The following is a 21,261-nucleotide window of genomic DNA, read 5'->3' as shown; positions in this document are numbered from 1 at the left end:
TAATTGATAAAAAAAATTATAATAGTGCCCTTTACTTATAATTTTAAATAAACGTTCGTCCAACAACTTGTCCGGTATGGTCTAGTGGCTAGGATACCTGGCTCTCACCCAGGAGGCTCGGGTTCGATTCCCGGTACCGGAATGTTTTTTTTTCATTTAATTTAAGAGAGCTTAGTGTCTTGTTTTAATCATAACATTTTACTTAAGATTTTCAGTATAAAATATATCATTTTGTTGTGTGGTATTACTTTATGTGTAAAAAAAAAAGTTTATAGGAAGATGTAATTATATTGAATCTTGATCAAATGCTTTTAAAAGAATAAGAGCTAAAAAGTTTAAGATTTCTCATGTAATCTTAAGTTAATAATTATTATATTACAACAATTTCCTTTTTAAATATTTTTTGTATCAAATATCTTTTAGATGAATTTTACTAGTAAATACAATTTTTGATTAATTTAAAAATAATTTAGGTTTTTTTTAATTTTAAGTATCGGTTTTAATTTTTTTTTATTATACTATTGGAATTTAAAGAATGTTAATTATCCTATTGTGGATAATCATTTTATGTATTAATTTTCTGAATTGATCTCCGCAAAAGTAAAATTGGAAACTGAACGAAATGGTACGTTTCGCAATAAGTAATTGTATATCGTAATGGATAACCTTCAGCAAACCCTAGAACAAGATCTAAAATGTTTCATCACCAATTCTTTCTCTAATATGATTTTTTTCTTATGTTGCTCTAGTTATTCGCATATTCAATTTTCGAGACCTAGTGAACTACTTTAATGTTGTTCTCTAGATTGGGTTAATTTTCCTATAAAAAAAAACTAATATGATATAACCAACAGTTGAAAAATTATACACTACTAAATAACAGCTAATAAACGTGCTAGGTTTCTAAATTAACAGCATTAAGAGATAACGAAGGAGAACTAACAAAGACAAGTCTATCAAATCAAGTAGTTAATTCTTAGCCTAAACTTAATTTATACAGCGAGTTAATAATTAAACGAACTATCACGAAATTTGCATCCACCTCACATCTGCATTTTAACTCTTTAAGTATTTAAGTCGTAGAAAAATTGAAAGGTTACATATTTTTCAACATCATAAAAAATGCTGACGGAAAACCCTTAAAATTTGTTACATTACGCACATCACATAATTTTCACTGACCACTCTACTTAGAATTGAAATTAATCCACGATAGTTCGCTTCAAAACAACAATTAGTTTGATATTCACGACATCAGATATATAGGTTAGGTAAATAGAAAAAAAATGTATGTTGTCATAACAAACATGGAAACACGGAAACATTTATCATACTGGTGAAACGAAAAACCTAATGCGTCTGTGCCCAACTATTTGATGGCCAAAACTCGTGTTGTACAGGAGCCCAGCCCGTAAAATATACCCGTAATCCGGAAAGGCGTTTCTGGTAGTCCTAAATCTTACTATTTAGCTTATTAATTTAATGAAATGATGAATTAGGTTTTTTTTTGTTTATAATGCCAAAACGGTGGGTCTTAGCGAAAAAGGTACAGTGAAAAAAAAGTTAAAGAAGATGAAATGTGACGTCGTGATAATTCATAGTGGCCTGTTCCAAAATGTTTTGGGTTCGATCCCCAATTGAGTCATTCAATATTTATTTTATGATGGTCCCAAGAAATTAATCTTTATGTTCCACTTTAGGATTATATAAGTCTAACTTTATTAAATTAATTAGCTAATTATTAAATTTTCAGAACCACCTAAAATGCATTTTCGTCTTAAGTGTGATATAAAATAATTTTTGAAATTATTTGCTATATAAGCTGATTTTTATGTATTTGACTCCGGTACTATTGGGATAAGCCTTTTATCTATCCGTTTTTCGTCACACTATCGTACCATCTACGACATTATTTGTTGTATATTAATTTCTCAAAACTTTTTGATTTTTTAGCAGTACATTATACTTCTACGTTATTACTATTATTTTCGAAAATTCGTTTTCAACGCGGAAAATATTTCCTCTTTTCTCTCCTGTTATATGCTTCAGTAATATTGACCCTGTAAGGTAGAATTTAGGAAGAAAATTAGTATACTTTAATGTTAAAAATCGTCTCATTTTTATAATCAATTATAGATTTATAATTTCATGATCGAATATTTTAATTTAATTTTATTTATTCAGAAAATTATAACACTATTTCCTCAGGATGGCAACATTTATCGGTCGCTGCCAACATAACTAATACCGCTGCTTTTTGTTGTGGAGGCTGCACCGACATATAAGCCAAAATAAACAGTTTTGAAATTCTTTATGGAGATAAAACAAACTATTTAATTCACATAATACGGCTAAAATAGAAAATAGTACTAAGAAAACAAGACAAAAATTGATCTAAAAACCGGAACATAGTGTAATCATAAGCCGAAATATAATTATGATAACAATTCTTAGTAAAGCTAAAGTTGGATCACGAGCCACACTAAACTGTGAATCGATTTCCTAAATCTCTATCAAAGTCGAACTTAACTTATGATGTGAGCGGCGTGAAAGAGACGGCACGGGACCGCGGCGAGACCGTGGGGTGCCCGGGGGCGGCACGTGGCTGGGGTAGGTCGCGCCGGTCACCGACCTCCCACTGCACTCCGCTGTTCTATACGGGCATTATTTACATCCCTGTCGGATACAACGCCTATTATAACGACATGTACCAATCAATACTATGTTCCTCTATATAGGATAACCCATGAGATCGGGGAGCGTTGAAATAATCTTATAGATCTAAATAAAATTATAAAAGGGATAATTAAAAAAAAAAATAGAGATAACTATTTTTATTATGGTGTTATTGGAAGATCACTAATAAAATTGAGATTTTCTCAAATATCGATAAGTTACTAACCGGCCCGTTTTACCAATTCAGGCATCAAAACTCAAGAACGTAAGATCAATTGAAAGCAGGCCGGAGACGGGACATCCTACATCACTAGTCTTAAAGACTAACCCAAGAGTTCAATATACTCTGTAGCAAAAAAGTAGTTCTTTTTGTAGAAAAAAATATTTCTAGTCGCAAATAGTAATCCTGGATCAGTGGAGTGTAGAAAACTCAAACGTGAGATTCATTTTATTGTGCCAACGTTTCATCTAGGATTTCAGGCGTTCTTCATGACTAACTGCAAACAAGATATAATAATAGAATAGAGATATAAACAGTATAACAAGAAAAAGACAATAACAAACAATATGAAACAAAAATTTGTCAAAATAAACTAATGTATCTCTATTTTATAAAAATGTTTTAATATTTTAATTTACGTATAAGGCGTAATAATAAAAATGGTTCATAAAAAAACTAAGTTTTCATTGGATTATGTTGTTTCATTTCATTGAGTTATAATTCGTAAAATGAGGGTTGGTACGCCGTTAGCAGGCAGGGGGTAATAACGTCTTGAGTATATTTAAACAGGATGAATTTTTGTAAAGGTTTAAAACTATATTTTATATAAGTTTAAGACTGATCACTTATAAATAAATATTTTATATAATAATTAAAACAGTAATTAGGCGTTCTATTTCCTTTTATCTCTCCTTAGTTGTCTATGTAAAATAGAATATTTATTAAAAAACTATGATATTAAGAGTGTGCCTGTATCAGAACTTTATTAATGAGCATTCCCTGAAGGTATTAAATAAAATCGAATCAATGGACTTTAATTCTCAAATAATTTTTTATTGCTAAATAGCTACGAATTTAGAGTATGAACTTGTGTATTTTTTAAATTGTGATATTACATGTTTGTCATCAGTTTTTTTTGTATAATAATCACATATTTTTAAGAATAATATTCTTAGAAGGAATAGGGTCTGTTTATTTGTTCCTTTAAGTACGTAGTTTTTATATTTATTTACAAACAGGTGTTTTTCTCGTTAAAAGATTCAAATGTTGAAAAGTATTTAGAAATTAATTAATATTATTATAATTGGCGCGACAGACCATAGAGTTCCAATGCCTCGCGCAATGTACCTATGAAATACATCACGCGTCTCATTTTTTTTTTGCCATTGGCTTAGGGGCCTCGCAAATGCCTGGAGGGAGGTGAGTGAGTATCACATATTTATATGCAGCTACCGTGACCCCGTGTGTTATTAAAATAGATCAAGTAATTAAGAATTAAGAAAGAGCTTTATAAGCTCAAAAACATAAATAAATAGTTCTTTTATGAAATAAATTTCAGTATAAGGGGATGCATATGTATGATAGAAAAGAAGTATGTAAGATTTAATCTACCAAAATAACTTTCCATTCGGTTGGAAGGATTTTGATCAGTGCATTTTTCATTAATTTTTTATAGTAATTTTAACAAGATAACATTAGGGTGTTTCTTTAACTATGCAGAAAGAATGCTGGCCAGAAGATAACTTTATGAGACTGTTAATTTTGTTTTTATGAAGCTCTTTTCGAAAAATAATTTTTTCATCTTCAAAATATTGATAAGATCTTTTAAAAAACGTGATTAAGTACCTTAATTTTTCTTGAGTCTTTTGAAGGACCATAAAATTAAATGAATTAGTTAACCGGAATACCTTTCGAGCAGGTTATCTATGAGGGGCCTATGTCAACCTTTCGTTTTGCTCCCGGTCGGCTTCATCATCTTAATGACTGATTACATGAATTTATATTGTCCAACAGGCATCTTGTTTTTTTTGTTCTTCAACTAATTCTCGTCGTTTCTCCCCGCAGTTACCCATCTTTCTTTTCTCACCTTCGTTGGACTGCTGTAGGTTTCTGAACGTGGATAGGGGCTCCGATATTTTTTTCTATTCACCCATTCTTTTTGGATCTGACTCAACCGCTTAATGCTTAAACATAAATCTGATATGGGATGGGTTTTTTCTCCTTTGTATTGTACAGTGATAATCTTGATACACACATAAGTTAAAATTAATAAATTTGTTTTGGAAGAAGTTAGTTAACCGTATGAAGATTGTTGGAATATAGTAAAAAAGTTTATTGGTGGTCAATAAAGGTATCAAAATAGTAAAAGAAAACTATTTATTGTAAATAAACTCAGTTGTCATCTTTGTCTCAATCTGACAGCCCTGGAAAGTGGGCCGAAACGTTGCTTAACAATAAATAGTTTTCTTTTACTATAATGTTACCTTTATTGACCGCAACATATAACACATCAATATAACACTTCATACAATATAATAAATCTGTAGCTGAAAGATTTTTAATTTAAATGTTAGGTTAAGAATCGCGTGGTGTATGGTGGAATGTTTCATAAACGTGTTGTGTTGTCATATAACATACTATTATAATAATAGTAAATATTATTACAATTTCAGATTGTGCTATCTTCTTGAAAATCGCATTTAGATTTATTACATGAGGAATTTTTTTTTTATTATTGAATAAATTGCTCTATTGTTCTTTATTGTCTAGAACAATAAGTCATACGTTTACCATGTAAATATTACCATTAGAATTTTAATTGAAGAAATAGTAATGACCATATGGTTAACTAACTCCGCATAGAATAATGTAATTAATATAATTCGTTCTAACATTCCATTAGCTATTTTTATATATTTATTGAAATTTACAACTTTAAAATAAAATGCAATGAGCCAATGTAATGAATTTTGAGTTAAAACGAATAATATATTGTGATGGCATTACCTTTTGAACAATAAATCAAAAACGTCTGAAAAATACATGTCAGTAAAGCTACCTCACTATTCTTAACTTTTTTTTAGTATACTCTGTTTAATTTTATATACATTATCCTTTTATTGGATAGATAATTACCTCTATTTCAAGGTTAATAATGGTTTATCATTAGAACCTTAAATCTACGAAAGGAGCCATTGTTAAAATATAGTGTTCGACAAAATGTTTTTCGCTTGGAGAAAAAAAATCACTTGACGAATTTATTCTAGACCATGATTACCCAATTTTATTGTATTTTTACATCGGATTAAATAGAGGGAACCGTTTTTAAAATGGAGGTGTGTTAAGGAAGACATATTTCTGCACATGTAAGCAAAAGTAGTACATTTTATTCGAAAAAATTGATACTATATAATTATTACAGTAATTCATAATTTTTAAATTTTAATCTAATTAGGCAAGCTTTTTACGAAATATTTGTGCTAATAGTACAAAACCCGAGAAGAAAAAAAAGGTAGTTATCTCACCTCAATTTTTGATTACTTTAATGAAAACTATAATTATTAGTGAAAACTGACGAGTCTGTCAAGTATAGGTAGGGTGAATAAAAAATGGCGGCTGGTTCAAAACCATAAAAAACATTAATTTTTCATTCGGAGCTCTATATCTTAAAAACTACCAACAACACTAGAAAATCTAAAAGAACATTATTTAAAGAATAGTAAATTTGATAAAATATCAGCCCTAATAGAGCTATTAAGTCGAATAGTTCTCGATATTTAGCCTTTTAAAAAGCAACGATTCATAAACATGTACTGAAATATCAGTAGTTAGTTAATTTATTTTGAGAAACCTATAACTTAGAAACTATGTGACGTACATATATCTATTGGCAATCAAATTAAAGCTATTTTAATTTAATATAACGTAGTTTATGACGCTTATTTTCGTAGGAGTACTGGTTTTAACAATATTTGCTAAAATTAATTGATTTATAGTTATTCGGACAATAAGTTTGATTTATGAAAAAGTTTATTTCAGAAACCATTGGACGTACTGATGTCTGCCAGCACTCAAATTAAACCTATTTAAATTTACTATAAAATAGTTTATAACTTTTTTATTTGTAGGATTAGTAGTTTTTATGATATTTGACAAAATAAACTCACAAAATTTAAATTTCTAGTTTTTCGTATAAAATGGTAGATTTTTGAAAAAATATATCTCTAGACCCATAAGACGCACATGTCTCCCAACAATCAAAATAAAGGAAATTTAACTTACTATAAAGTAGTTTATGACACTTATCTTCGTATGGGTAGTAGTTTTTATGATATTCACATATAAATATAAATTTGGCAAATGAAAATTTGTCTGGACAACAATGAATCAATTTATTTTAGCAAATTTCATGTAAACTTTACTCTTACGAAAATAAACGTCATAAACTACTTTATAACTCATTGAACTAGCTTTAATTTGAGTGTTAATAGACATCTGTACGTCAAATAGTTTTTGGAGATATAGATTTCTCAAAATAAATTAACTAACTACTGATATTTCAGTACGTTCTATACAATGTTTTTTATAAAATGTTACTTTTTAAAAAGCTATATCTCGAGAACTATTGAATGTAACTAGCTCTATTAAGGCTTACATTTTAGATTTTCTATTGTTGTTGCTCCGAATAAAAAAGTAATTATATTTAACAATTTGAAATAGCCACCATTTTTTATTTCTCCTTCCTATACTTGGCAGACTCATCAATTTTGACTAGTAATTATCCATAGTTTTCAATTAAGTAATCAAAAATTGGGGTGAAATGACTGCCTTTTTTCTCCTCTTAAGCTCTTGTACTACTAGGGAAATGCGTTTGCGCATGCGTTATGGAAAGTAATGGTCGGAATCCGATAGAATCTGTATGGGATCACGTAGATACCAACTTGTACAACTCTTGGAATTTCATCAATATCGGATTTACGGTTCTATCGAATTGATCCTATCACAAATTTGATAAAAGACAGACTCGGAACCAAATTTGTTCCTTGATGTCTAAAATTAAAGTGCGATTCTGATGATAAATCTATTTTTTTTTTCCATTTCCTGCATGATCATGGACCTAGCGGAAGGTCGGAGGGGGCCGCTGCCCCCATAAAAGTGAAAAAATTATTATTTTTTTTTTCAAGCAAATACTAATTGTAAAACTAACAAAGAAAGCACTGCAACAATTATTTATAATTTTCCTAAAATTTTGGTTTCATTCCCTTTTCCGTGCTAAAATAGTTTTGATTCTGGGTACAACCATGGGTATGAACAAAAAACATTTCTACTTCTGGCAGTGGGGAGACAAAAATTAACTCTCCATTGCTATGAGAGATTGAAACAATCTACTGCTAATTCTGGGCTTGTTTCTATTTATTTATTTAATCACATTATCAAGCATGAGTATTACATCGAGGAAGGGTATTTACCCATGTTATGTGTTGTGTGCTATGTGTCATATATTAACTAAACAGCCTACATTTGTCATTAGTGAGTGATAACATACTAAGGTCATTCTACTACGTCGTATCAGTATCGCAGTCCAAAATTATTACTGTGCCTTTACCTGAAGGATGTTACCAATGATTTTATAACATAAAATCTTTATAATAATTTCTTGATAATGTAACAACATGGTTAATGACTATCACTGTCATACTCAGACAGTAAACATTTATATATACATACATATCTGTGCGTGTGTAGTGATTTTATATAAAATAAAAGGCATATCAAAGATCCTGAAGAATTATTAATTAAACCTTTATTGAACCTCTAATTGTGATATTTTTAACTGTAATATACGGAGGCGTGTTGTGCGCTAGTACGCATAGTAAGGGCTCGTTTACACGTATTAATTTGTTAAGTAGATAAGTTCATTTTAAACGTATAAATGTTTAGTATATTCCCACACGTACAAGTGGGCCGTATGTAGCTGTGGGAGTTGAGGCGTAGGTCTTCACCTCGGAACTACTGTGGCGCCGGTACGATCCGGCCTGTGGGTCCACTTTTATTTCTGTGGTGGTCCCACGAAATGAATAATAGACCTCACAGCAATCTTGAATTGGCAAAAACCTGCAGATAAAGAAAAAAGAAATACAAGACCGCTTAACCACTCATATTAAACTAAATTGTACCAGTCCAAATATGTCTAGAGATAAGCCCCGCCAAACAACTTAAACGAAACATAGACAGAACTCTAATCTACTTCTATATTTGCAAGCTAAATTTTAACTTTCAACTTGTTTCTAAATTCTCTTTTTACGTGTGTTTAAATTAAGTTGAAATCCAGTTATCAACTTAACTACTTAAGTGTAAATTTATTGTTTCGGTGCTTATTTATTGTTTCTTGAGAAATTTAAAACATTTTTAATAACGAATTTATTTTGGGTTAATTTTAAAAAATAAATTCGATGGTAGGGAGACAAAAAAAATATGGTGAATAAATTGTCAGTTACTATCTGTTTATTTTTTAATTACAAATCTCTCTATTATCTAAAATTAACTCCTAATTGTTTTATATATCTATTATTTAAGAACTTATTTTGCTGGTCTATATTTACCTAATTGGCAGTTTCATGTTGGAGTGATAGGAAATTGAAAGATTATAAATTATTGTTTCAGTGGTTTACTTTAATTAGTATGATAGTAGTATTTTAATTAGTAGAATTTCAACCAGATTTTTAAAATTATTAATACAATCAAATTATCTTAAATAATTATAGAAATGGTTACTTACATTCCTAGTAGATTATTGAATAAACTATTCAGTTTCAGATATAATTGTGTGGGCAATAGATAAATGTAAACAGAAAAAAAATATGATAAAAAGTTATTTTCGTTCGTAATACAAGTAGAGATGATGGGATCGCGTATTGTTTTAAAAGTTAATTTAATACAACTAAAATTTGTTTTTGAATATATTTATTAATCTATGTGTATATTTAAATTTAAAAAAATTGTCTTTCGGTGTTCTTCTAATTTGCTATAAATAAAAACTATTTTTAGGGATATTTTTCTTAATAATTACTTTAAACAGATTACAACTATTTAAGTTGAAACAAAATAAAATCTTTTGTCTAATTCGTATATTTTCAGTAATAAAATAAAATATTATGAAATATTTAAAAAAAAAATACCTCCCCGGCGGGGAATCGAACCCCGGTCTCCCGCGTGACAGGCGGGGATACTTACCACTATACTACCGAGGAATCATGTCTGATTATCAAAAAATAATAAATTTAAATTTATTTATAACTTATTAATTATGTTACTTGTAATTTAATTGTAGTAACAGATATACATGTATGAAAACAGCTATCATCTTAATTTTAAAGAGGATAAAATATCTTCAAAACATCATTCAATAACTCAGAGTATTTTTCATAGTCTTTAATTATTAATGTGATATAAGTAATAAGTTACGAATAAGTTTAAATATATTATTTTTTAATGATATGATATAATTCCTCGGTAGTATAGTGGTAAGTATCCCCGCCTGTCACGCGGGAGACCGGGGTTCGATTCCCCGCCGGGGAGTAACTTTTTTTAAACTCAGTAATATTTTATTTTACTACGGTATTGTATTGGAACTAAATAAAAACATTGATATTACACAGGCAAATTAGTTGTAAACTTTTTATTATTTTAAATGATATATTTAATCATTATAATATAGTAATTAGTAAGAAATTCATTATAATCTAGCGAATAGTAAGAAAAAAATATTAAAACTGGTTTTGATCAGTTTACAACTAGAAGTGCTGAGATGTGAGATATATTTACCATTTGTCAAAATTTCAATCCTATTATCTTAGAACACCGTGAAAGTTACTCATTAACTTTATCAAGTTAGTTCCTTAATTTCAGGATGTTTGTGGGTAAAACAATCTATTTGTGCTAATATTTTGACCATATCAGGGCTCCAACAGGCTTGCAAAACCATAAAGAATAAAAGTTATGGGTATATATATTTTTTATAATTTATTTATTGATATTTACAACTGTATAAAAATATATATTCAACCAGTAAATTTGCTGTTAGTTATAACATGGCATGATACAAACATGTGGAGAATCAACCCATTGATAGAATTCCATCGAATAAAAATAATAATAATAATATATTAACATAGTAGCATAATAATACGTACTGTAGCAGGTATAAAGGGGGGGGCGCGCAAAATTAACCACCAAAAATAACCTTTTTACAGACTGGTGCAATTTGTCAAGAAATAGCTTTAATTAAGTTTAGCTATTCTTTGATGATAATAGGGTTTTAATTTTTTTATTTATTTAATGTAATTTACAACTGTATAAATAATAAATACAATAAGTAAATCTGTGGACTGTTTACACAATTTACACTTGAAAATCTTGGGAAAAAACCACCCATTGGTGGTACTTTAATCATTAATTTAAATCAGAAGGTCCCGCGGCCATCTTCTTTTCACACGCCTCGGAGGATTATCAGGGATTGTTAAGGATGAGTGATTAAGAACTAATGGGTTAGGATGGATAAGGAGTTTGGAACGAAAAGACGCATATCGTTTTTGGATCAATTCTGCAACGAATGGGATGTTAAGGTCTTTGTCGTGAGTTTACTTGTAACGCAATAAAGATCATCAATGATTTCACGTAGGATTTTGTATTGTAAGATTTGGATGCGGGAGGAATTTGATGGTTTGGTAGAGTCCCAAAGCTCCAAATGTCCAAATTGCTCTGATTATCGTAGTGTATAATAATTTTTTGTAGTGAAGTTTAGAGCGTTTGTCAAGTAGGTGTTGTAGCAATCGAAATCTACGAGCAGTTTCTTGTCGTTTCAGTCTTGTATGTGGATTTCTTGTTTTAACATTAAACCAAAAAATAATTTTATAGAAATTTTAGAAAATTTTCCAGTTCTCTGAGTATTGGAAAACGCAGATTTTTCAAACTCGCCTGCACTTCAAGGGTCTTGCTGAAGTCCTTGATAAAGGTAACTGTTACAAATAAGAATTAATAAGTAACGTAAAAGAATTTAAGGAAATATCATATATTTTTTGTTATTTTAATTACATACGTTTTATTTCTCACTTTATCATCATTTTAGTTAATATAATTTTCGTTTTTTATAAATATTTACTTACTGGATTTTCATATGTATACTATATATATATATTATTTTCTTTTTCTCCCCTGTCACATAATTTTAATATTACTATGGTATATTCTCATACTGCTTTTATCTTCTTATAAAACTTACACTATGCGTTTCTTCCTGTAGTAATTATGTACCTATATTATTTGAAACAGTATGGATAATATAATATTTCTTTATTGCACATTTTATCCAATAATAACAGTATCAAGATACTGTACTGCCATTGTTCGTTCATAGCTAATAGATGTGACCTCTTTATTTGAGCCAATATCTATAGATTGAATGGGACCAAAGAGCAACTCACATTGTTAGTTGATTCATCTCGATTCCATGTCCAACTCATACTTTCAGGATTTATTCTGAAGTTTAAACATACTCTCGGGAATGTCTCTGAAGTGAGTTTTATACTGAAGTCATTCATCAAATCAAAATTTTGGAATACCCATTTGCCAAATATTAAAAAGAATGACTCATCAACTGGATGGTCACTTATGTCAACAAGCACCAGATGTGTAGAGGCTTTAGTGGCGTAACCTCAGAGACCAGACCTCTCAGCAATCTACAGCCCCATCCTGCTTAGGTAAACATCGGAGCCTTATAAAGTGTGTGCATTAGGGTTCTGTTCCCCTTCAAGTACTAATAAGGGAACACTTAAGGTCTGGTACTTTGGAGTTCCCTTATTTCGGTTTTCCAAGTAAGTGCTGAATTCAAAGTTTTTTTTTTCCCACTCGTGTATGCTTTAAGTTTCTCTTATCCATACCAAACTTGTTTGGGTATTAATAGGCATGTGGGTGGTTGCCATGTCTTGTATAGTACTGGATGATATTTTTTTGGAACGGCATGGAAACGATCACACTGGGTTAACTCTTTAGCACGATAAGACCAATGAGTAAAGTTACGTTGTCGATTTATTGAACATTATTTTTATAAATATTTTTTACTTTACTTTTTTTTATAGCATATGGATTCAATTTCAAGTAAAAATATAGTATAGAAGTCATAATCTTTGGTTAAAGGTAATTTTTATTGTTTTTATTAGTTGGACCCATATAAAAAAAGTCACGCTCTCATGTCTCCTGTTGATATACCGAGTTGAAGGGACATACTTTCTGACTGCTGTATCTCTTAGGAGTTTTTATTTTTACAGTTTTCAAAATGATTAACCTTTGCTACATCCTTGCTCTTCTCACTCTATGTTCATTTATCTATTTATTAAATACTAGATCCCTATCGATTTATCCATATCCTCTCATAGAACCGCTTCCTTCAGCAAATCCTTTCTCATTCGTGCAAACTCCTTCTGGAATTTTCTTCCCATTTCTAATTGTCAACCTCCGTTCTTTTCTCAAACAAGTTCTTGAAGTTATTAAGCAACACCTATTACTTCATAATCAAACCACCGGATCGTTATAAACAATATGTATAGCTATTACATTAATGAATACGATAAAATTGTAATTGCAATTTACTTTGGTAAATATTCTTCCAGACAGATGATCATAAAGTCTGAAGTATGTGATTATTCTGAAGGTAATTTCTTCCCAGAATAAAATTATTTTTTCATTTCATTTATTCTCTCTATTCCTTCATCAGTTTTAGATTTAGATAGTGCGGTCTGTATGTGGAATATGCACATTGACACAATATAGTTCCGGAGTTTGGCCCGATCATGATTTTGTTGTCTGCTAATTATCTTATCACGCAATTTTCGAAGGTTAGTGTGAAGGGTGTAGTATATTAATATTTTAACCTTTATAACCAGTATTATCAGAGAGACATTTCCCATTAAAATGTCTTATGTGGTTGAAAAGCGATGTGGATGTGTAATGTTGAATGCTCGGGCAAGGAATGCTATTCTAACATTAAGTTTTTAGCCCTAAGGAACCGAGAAAAATTTATGGAATAGAAACGAAGGTCAGAGAAATAAGATTTTGGTAATATAGGAGCAGAATAATCGATTTATATAAACAATGTTACATCGATTATTTTACTCCTGCACCATGAAGTGTTTGGAACATTTTGAAGACCAAAGGACATCACTCGGAGTTACCAGCATTTTTATAAATTTTAATGAGGTCGTTATTTTACTTATAAACAAAGACATAACTTATAAATATCTATATTTCCAATTTATTTTCACAATTAATAGACAGAAACATATATCTGAACAAAATCAACCATATATATTCTTTTAACCATCTGCAAGATTATTCTAAATCGCGTGAAAAAAAGAACGTTGTGTTGATAATGTCTACTCATATGTCAGCATACACTATTTCTTAATTTTTCTTTTTTTTCCGCAACTCTGACCATCTCCATCTAATTTACATAAGGTGAATCACTTATATATAATGATTAATAATGGTGATTATGATTGTTATTATATATTAAAGAAAGGAGAGAATTGCGTACTAAGCAGGACAAAAAGAAAAAGAACCCTCGCGAGTAAAGGTAAACGCTCTGCCTATGGTGTCTGTCTGGAAAATCATTGAGAGGCTGGAAAAAAAAACTTATCCCCGTCATTCCATTCTCCTTTTACATTTCCCAGAGGTCCATGCACCATTCTCCCCTTTCAGTTTCTGCTGCGTCCGGAGCTATTGAGGAGTGCCAGCCTTTGTAAGATTTCATCCGTCTCGCTTTTTAAAATTGGATATAGCTGGGATTTGAGGGGGTCCGTCCTCTATTCCTACAGAACATACCGCATCAGGTGATCTTGGGCTGACTGGTGTACAGTGATTTTAGTTTTAATCAGAACTACTGTTCCTCTTCTGGCTACAGAATACCATTTAATGTCAAGAAAGTTCTAATGTTTCAATTCAATTTATTTATTGATTCTCTGTGAGCCAATGTGGAAAAAATTAACTTAATCATGACGAAAGGAGTGAGTGATTCGGTAAGGAGTGAGAGGTTCGGTAAGGAGTGAGTGGTTCGGTAAGGAGTGAGTGGTTCGGTAAGGAGTTCCTATCTCCTGGAACCGGGTTCGAACTGACTGTGGTAAATAATTATTTATTATATTATATCATATATAGTCGTCCCTTTGGGTTCACAGAGGCACACCCGGCCAGTGAGTGCCCTAAATTGAGGAATAAATCTGGCAAGCTCGATATTGTTCACATCTTTGTTAGGTTTGGTCGCAACCGGATGACGATCAAATCTGTAGAACATTAAACATTTATCAACATAATAAAATCATAGATCTGTGGTGGAAGAAATTGTTTTCACGATTATAATGAATTGAACATTATATTCTTCCTATAAAATCAGACATTAGTGAAATCTCACATTTAGTAGGGGGAGGGAGAATTTTTTTATTTGGTCGATTATAAAGTTTTACACTTAAAAACAAAAAAAAAAATATTATTATTACTTTTTATATGATTACTAATTTGGAATCTAATAACCCTCTTCCTCTTTTTTCTGAGTCTCAAAATAATATTTACCTTCGTCCCCCAATTTTTTAAGCCATAAATAAAATTGTTAAAGATTTATTCCTAAATTTTCTATGTGAAGTGGATTTCGCAAAAGCTATACCGCTCGCTTAATCTAATGCTTAATCAAAAATTTTCTAAGGATATAACTTCACCGACACGGAATAGGAGCTCTACAGTACCCGCGGTATAACAGAAATATAGGGATTTTACTATTTTAATATGTTGTGGCTATTTCATGGTTTTTAATATTATTCTTTCTCGAATAAGTATGCTGTACTCTTTGGAAATCCTGTTACAAAATGATAAATTCCCAAGCCTCGTGTTGCATGGTTTGATTTTCTATTATTTGATAGGACAACTCTGAAACTAGGTGTGACTCAATTAATGAGCGAAGATTGTGGATGAGGAAGACACTCGAGACGGCACAGCACAGCGGACGAGGAGGTAAAGGTTCTCCTGATTACCACTCATTAAGTGTACTCCATGTCCTTTTGTCTTTCTCACAGCTTCGGAGCTTTCTTCTCAGGCTCCGGATCTGTCCCTATCTAATGAAACGATTTTTTTTTTTTTTTATTCAATGAAATTACATAATCTAGAAAATATACAAAGATAAAGTACATTTTTTGTTGGATAATAGAATTTGAAAGAAAGGGTGAATTAAACGTTTATTAAATCTCTATATAAAAATAATAAGACTCATGCACGTATATTTCACTTTGCTTCCAAAATTATGGAGCGCAGACCACTGGTTTTTGTGTTCAGTAGTTGCCTGGAGTCTCCCATCTTGAACTATGGTAGTTGCATGTAGGTAACTAAGTGGGAGAGATGTGTTTATTAGTAATTAACCTAGGGAATTTTTACATTTCAATTAATTGATTCAACTTCATTCCCGTAGAAGCAGGTTCTTTATAAGGTTGACGTTAATCCTGAAACTTTTTTTTTTAAATTTATTTATTGATATTTACAACTGTACATATATACATTAAGTAAATTTGAGGAAATCATAATGGTATGCTACAAGCATGTAGAGAAACTACCCAATGGAAGCACTCTAAAAACATTTTTACAATATAAGGTCTCGAGGCCATCTTCTTTTCAGACGCCTCGGAGGATCCTGAAACTTAATAACTTAAAATATCATTTTGTGGTATAGTTAAAGTCGATCTTTTTTCAGTAATTGGTCTCTTTGTTTTTCACATAAAAGTCAGGTGTTAATCACATTCACTCTTTCATTTACTCATCATGTGAGTGAAATAGAACATAAAAGATGTGCTCAAATTTAACATGCATAACACCATGGAAATTACATAATAGAAATACCTGTTTTTAACTAACTATGGTACAACATCAATTAAAAGTTTATAAATTTATTTTTTTATTAGGAGTATCTTTTTTTTATGACAGAGGGTGAACAAACAGGCATTATAAACTAAATAAAAGTTTAAAAAACCAAAGTTTATTTGAAATTCATTTTGTTGCTTCGAAGCTTTATCCTGACCCAGTAATAAATTTTGGTCCAGAAACTCTAAATTTTATCAAATAACCTATCATTAATTCCTCGTGGGCAGTACCGGGTTATCCAAAAGTCAACGTAGGCGACTGCATATGGGCCCCGCAGGTGCCAGAGTTTCCGTGGCTCAGGAATAAAAAGTTTATTTTTTTCTTAAAGGAGAAACAATTATACTTAGAAAGATTATAAGACAAATACTTATTTTTCTACTTGAAACTCAGTTGTCTATTCAGATAGGATAAAAAAAAACTGTGCCATCTTTGTTATAAGATCACACTAACTCCTATGGTCTATAATTAAAAATCAAGAAAATTATTGTATCTCTGATACATTTTAACATTATATCTGTTCAAAGTTTGCCTCCTTACATAAAGGAGACATTACATTAAATACATAATGATTTTAACTAATATATTATTTAATCATGTCGGTAACCCAAAGGTGCTTAGAAAATAATTTGAAGCCCTCATTAGCTTAATGGCATCTCTGCAAATAACTGTCCAGATCATCCTCTGCTCGGTAATATTTCAATATGATATCAAAACGCATCAATATTTGTAATGGTCTTTTCTGTAAGCTCTTTGGTTATTGAGACTAATTGTTAATTTCGAATATTTTTTGCTCGCAATAATCTAATCAGTATCCTAGACGATCCTGAGTTTTTCTTTCAGATTTGAATCCAGGTAATCGAATGATTTTGCTTGATTTTGATTCAGCTTTAGTATATATATATTCAGATATATCTTGGTACAGTCCTGGAAATGCTTTGTCCTTGATTACCTGCTCATCCTAGTACCCCCATGAACGATTAAGGGAGTAAGTTCTCGATCCAAACATCTAGTTCTGTTGGTACTCTGGGACTATTGTTAGCTCGAGGAGTGACACGCTGGATAAGTACCCACGGACCTGAGCAGAACCTTATTAGTCTAATGACAGATATTGAAGCTCGACTACGAGGTGGTAAGTACCTCGCCGTACCCGTCACGTCCCAATCCGAGCCTTCCTCAGCACGTGCTCCTCTTAGGCTAAGTACCTGTCCGCTGACCTTCACCCCTTGTGGATTTAGGAGGTGGTTCTTCCACATCTCTCCTGAACGTTGGGATGTCGCCAGAGAGGACTCTTTCCGAACGAAGGATTGTTTTGTTTATCTCATTGCCTTGGACTTCTGAGTGGTTAACTCATATTTGTTTTCTGTATTCTGCTAATCAGTTTAAGTTCACTGGAATTCCGTAGCGTTGTGTTTATATGTATAAAAAAAAAATTCTCAATAAAAATAGGAAATGATTAGATTAGATTTTTATTCAGGGCGATCAACATCTAGGTTATTACACCCTTTTTACTTCATCTATCTTCTTGACTTTGACATTTGATGGTTGAATGTACACTATTTCCTTTTTTACACTGGCCGGTATTGGTGGATTATATTTTAGTATAAAGTTGTGTTTCTTTCAGAAATATTATTATTTTGTCTATGGGTTCTTCTGAGTCTTTAAGGGCCAATTCTCTTGTTCGTGGAATTTTATTATTTTCGAAGGCTTGACGAAATGATGGGCATTCTTCAATTATATGCTTTATTGATAATGGGGAATGAGAGGTTTGGCATATAGGCTGGTCCTCTTTTGTGATTAAGTAAAATTGTTTTACCCTTTACGATGTGATGTGTTCCCAAAATTAGTTTTCAATTTAAATTCAATATAAAAACCTTTTTTTTTTTCATTTGAACCCTGATCCTTATTTTTTAAATTTTATTCATTTAAAAAAATACATCCAATTTGGTCTAACAAGATGACAACATCTATCGGTCGGTTCCAAATTAACACGTAAGAATGGCATTAGTAAAATAATAATACAATAAAAATAGCAATATAATTTTCAAGGTAGGTAAGTACAATATGAATTAGTCTATACCAAAATAATAATTATTAAAAAAAAATAAAATAAAAAATTTACTAGAATTTCACAATTAGTGAATTAATATAATAATGAGAATAAAACAAGATGATACACAATATTATGAAAAAAAAGGATCCAATAATATCTATTACTAAGCGCACAAATACATTGCTAATACAGATTGTAATATAGTAAATAAAGTATGGGGAGTTAAGGAAAAAATATAGGGAGATATGGTCATTTGATGAATCAAAATCAAACATTGGGAATCAAAGAAGTAAGAAAGTAACCAGTTAAATTGCTAATATTTGAAAAACAAAAACTCTAAAATAAAAAATAATTTCATTAAAAAAAAAAATATGAAATTAACTTTAAGGAATGGAATTTATTTGTATGTCTTCTTACGTATATTTGTGAATCCTTGTAAAATTTACGTCTACGAATATTAAAAATTAATTATATTATTTCAATTTCTTGAGACAAGGTAATTATTTATTAAATAAATCAAAAAATTGTATCCTTTTTTGTCTCAACACTTTTATTTTTCAGCAGTCCAACGTTTCGGCCATTTTAGCCATCCTCCAGGACATCTTCAATTATAATTTCTTCCTCACATTAATTTAAAGTTACTTTTGCAGGCTATTCTGCCGAGGTCATTTCCTTTATTATCAGTTAAAAGTCTATTTTTTAAAATTTAAAATCATTAATATTTAATTTTTCTTATATAAGATTATCCACAACAAATACGCTACTATATAACCATAATAAATGGTTTGTTGTGGATAATCTTATATAAGAAAAATTAAATATTAATGATTTTAAATTTAAAGAAAAAAAATAGGCTTTTAACTTATAATAAAGGAAATGACCAGGGCAGAATAGCCTGCAAAAGTAACTTTAAATAAATGTGAGAAAGAAATTATAATTGAAGATGTCCTCGAGGATGGCTAAAATGGCCGAAACGTTGGACTGGTGAAAAATAAAAGTGTTGAGACAAAAAAGGATACATATTTTTGATTTATTTAATAAAAAATTAAAAATTAATGTATCAGTTGCAACTGCTTACAAGTAAATTCTGTTTCGTGTATCGTTGCATGTTAAAGAAACTGTGGGTATAAACAGACGGAAAATAAATTGTTTCCTAAGTTTTTAATAGGAGTTTTGTGTTTTGTTCGGGTGTGGAAGGCATCCAACTTCTACACAAAGTTTCATTATTCACTAACTTTAACTTTATAGACTTGACTATTCTCCTAGTCTCTTTCTTACGTTATGGGAGCTATTTCACTCTCCTCAGATGGTCAATGGACTACGAATTATTATGAGAGATTTTGAAAGGTAATAAAATTGTAATATAGTTTTTTTCTTTAGGTTTATTTAATTTTTGGTACGGTTTGCTCGCAATATCAAAAACATTTTTACCGGTATTTGACGATTTGTAAAAACAACATAGAAAATTGGAAAACCATAAATAAAAAAAATGTTTTGGAATTAAATTTCCCACAAGAATCCGTTATAATAACTGAGGCTTCATAATTATTATAACAGTTTTAGTTTCCTCGGTCGGACATTGAAACTTGAATTATGATCACTGAATCATACTTTTATCAAAACGATTTTATTCTTTTTTCTCTATCTTTTTTTTTGTTTTTTACAAAACTGGAGGCGTATTCTGTAATAGGTCTAAATTCAATTGATATGAATTTTAAAGCTTGTTAAACAATGAAGTTTTTCTGGAAGAGAAAAATCTATAGTCTAGGGGACTGATACAATAAGTGGTAAACAATTTAGAATTTTACGAAAACTACGTTATTTAGCCACTTGTAAACCCGCCTATAATGGTTTAATAAAGGATAAAGTCTAAGTTGTTTTAAAGGAAAATTTGTCTAGCTTATTATGAAAATTTTTGAATTTCCTAACATAAATATTTTGGTAGTTATTCTATTCAACAAGCAATGTGGCGCTTAAAAACAAAGTATTAATTTTCTCTCTTTCTTTACTAAATTATATCATTGCCTATCTGTTCTTTTTGTTACTTTTAATATCAGTATCTGGAAATCAGAACTCTTTCTTTGAGTTTACCATTGCCCATCGTTCTCATACAGGAAGTGAAAGGTTCTTTTCTATCCGAGGATGAGGATTGGCAGTAAGGAATGATAGATATCCCATAATGAGAGGTCGAAGGATTTGAAGGTTGCGGTCGGCTGATTGCGAGTATGTAATCAGTCCTATACTGAACGGAAGTATCTATGTATGAAAACCCACATAAGTATAACATCCTTGACATGTGGTGAGTCCTAGCAAAGGCCGAGGCTTGGCAATGCATTGTTCGTGCAAGGAGATCTAATGTATTAACATACGCAGCTTAGTCATGTCATAGAACGAAATTTTATCTTTGCGAATCGATTATGCTTTGTTGACTGGTTCGTTCAGGAATTGGTATGTATCTTTCGAATAAAGGTGAATAAGAAGAAATAGTAAACATTGTTACTAGGATACGTACTATTTTTTTTTCTGATTTTATTCCCTGCTTATCTTATCCCTAGCCCCTGTCATATTCGCTATTCTTGATCTT

The 21,261-nt window shown here is 30.7% G+C and overlaps 3 non-coding genes across 3 annotated transcripts; 2 read left to right on the top strand and 1 right to left on the bottom strand.

The window, feature by feature from the left end:
- The first annotated feature begins 70 nt into the window (after positions 1-70).
- On the top strand, positions 71-142 carry TRNAE-CUC (transfer RNA glutamic acid (anticodon CUC)). The gene has a single exon. It is a non-coding gene; the product is annotated as a tRNA-Glu (tRNA).
- A 9,713-nt stretch (positions 143-9,855) lies between these two features.
- On the bottom strand, positions 9,856-9,927 carry TRNAD-GUC (transfer RNA aspartic acid (anticodon GUC)). The gene has a single exon. It is a non-coding gene; the product is annotated as a tRNA-Asp (tRNA).
- A 256-nt stretch (positions 9,928-10,183) lies between these two features.
- On the top strand, positions 10,184-10,255 carry TRNAD-GUC (transfer RNA aspartic acid (anticodon GUC)). The gene has a single exon. It is a non-coding gene; the product is annotated as a tRNA-Asp (tRNA).
- Positions 10,256-21,261: the final 11,006 nt, after the last annotated feature.

The sequence above is a fragment of the Halyomorpha halys genome, unplaced genomic scaffold (assembly GCF_000696795.3).
Source record: "Halyomorpha halys isolate HHAL.00 unplaced genomic scaffold, Hhal_1.1 Scaffold455.1, whole genome shotgun sequence".
NCBI classification, from domain to species: Eukaryota; Metazoa; Arthropoda; class Insecta; order Hemiptera; family Pentatomidae; genus Halyomorpha; species Halyomorpha halys.
Note: the sequence above shows the minus strand (reverse complement) of the source record. Positions and strands in the feature narration are given on the sequence as shown.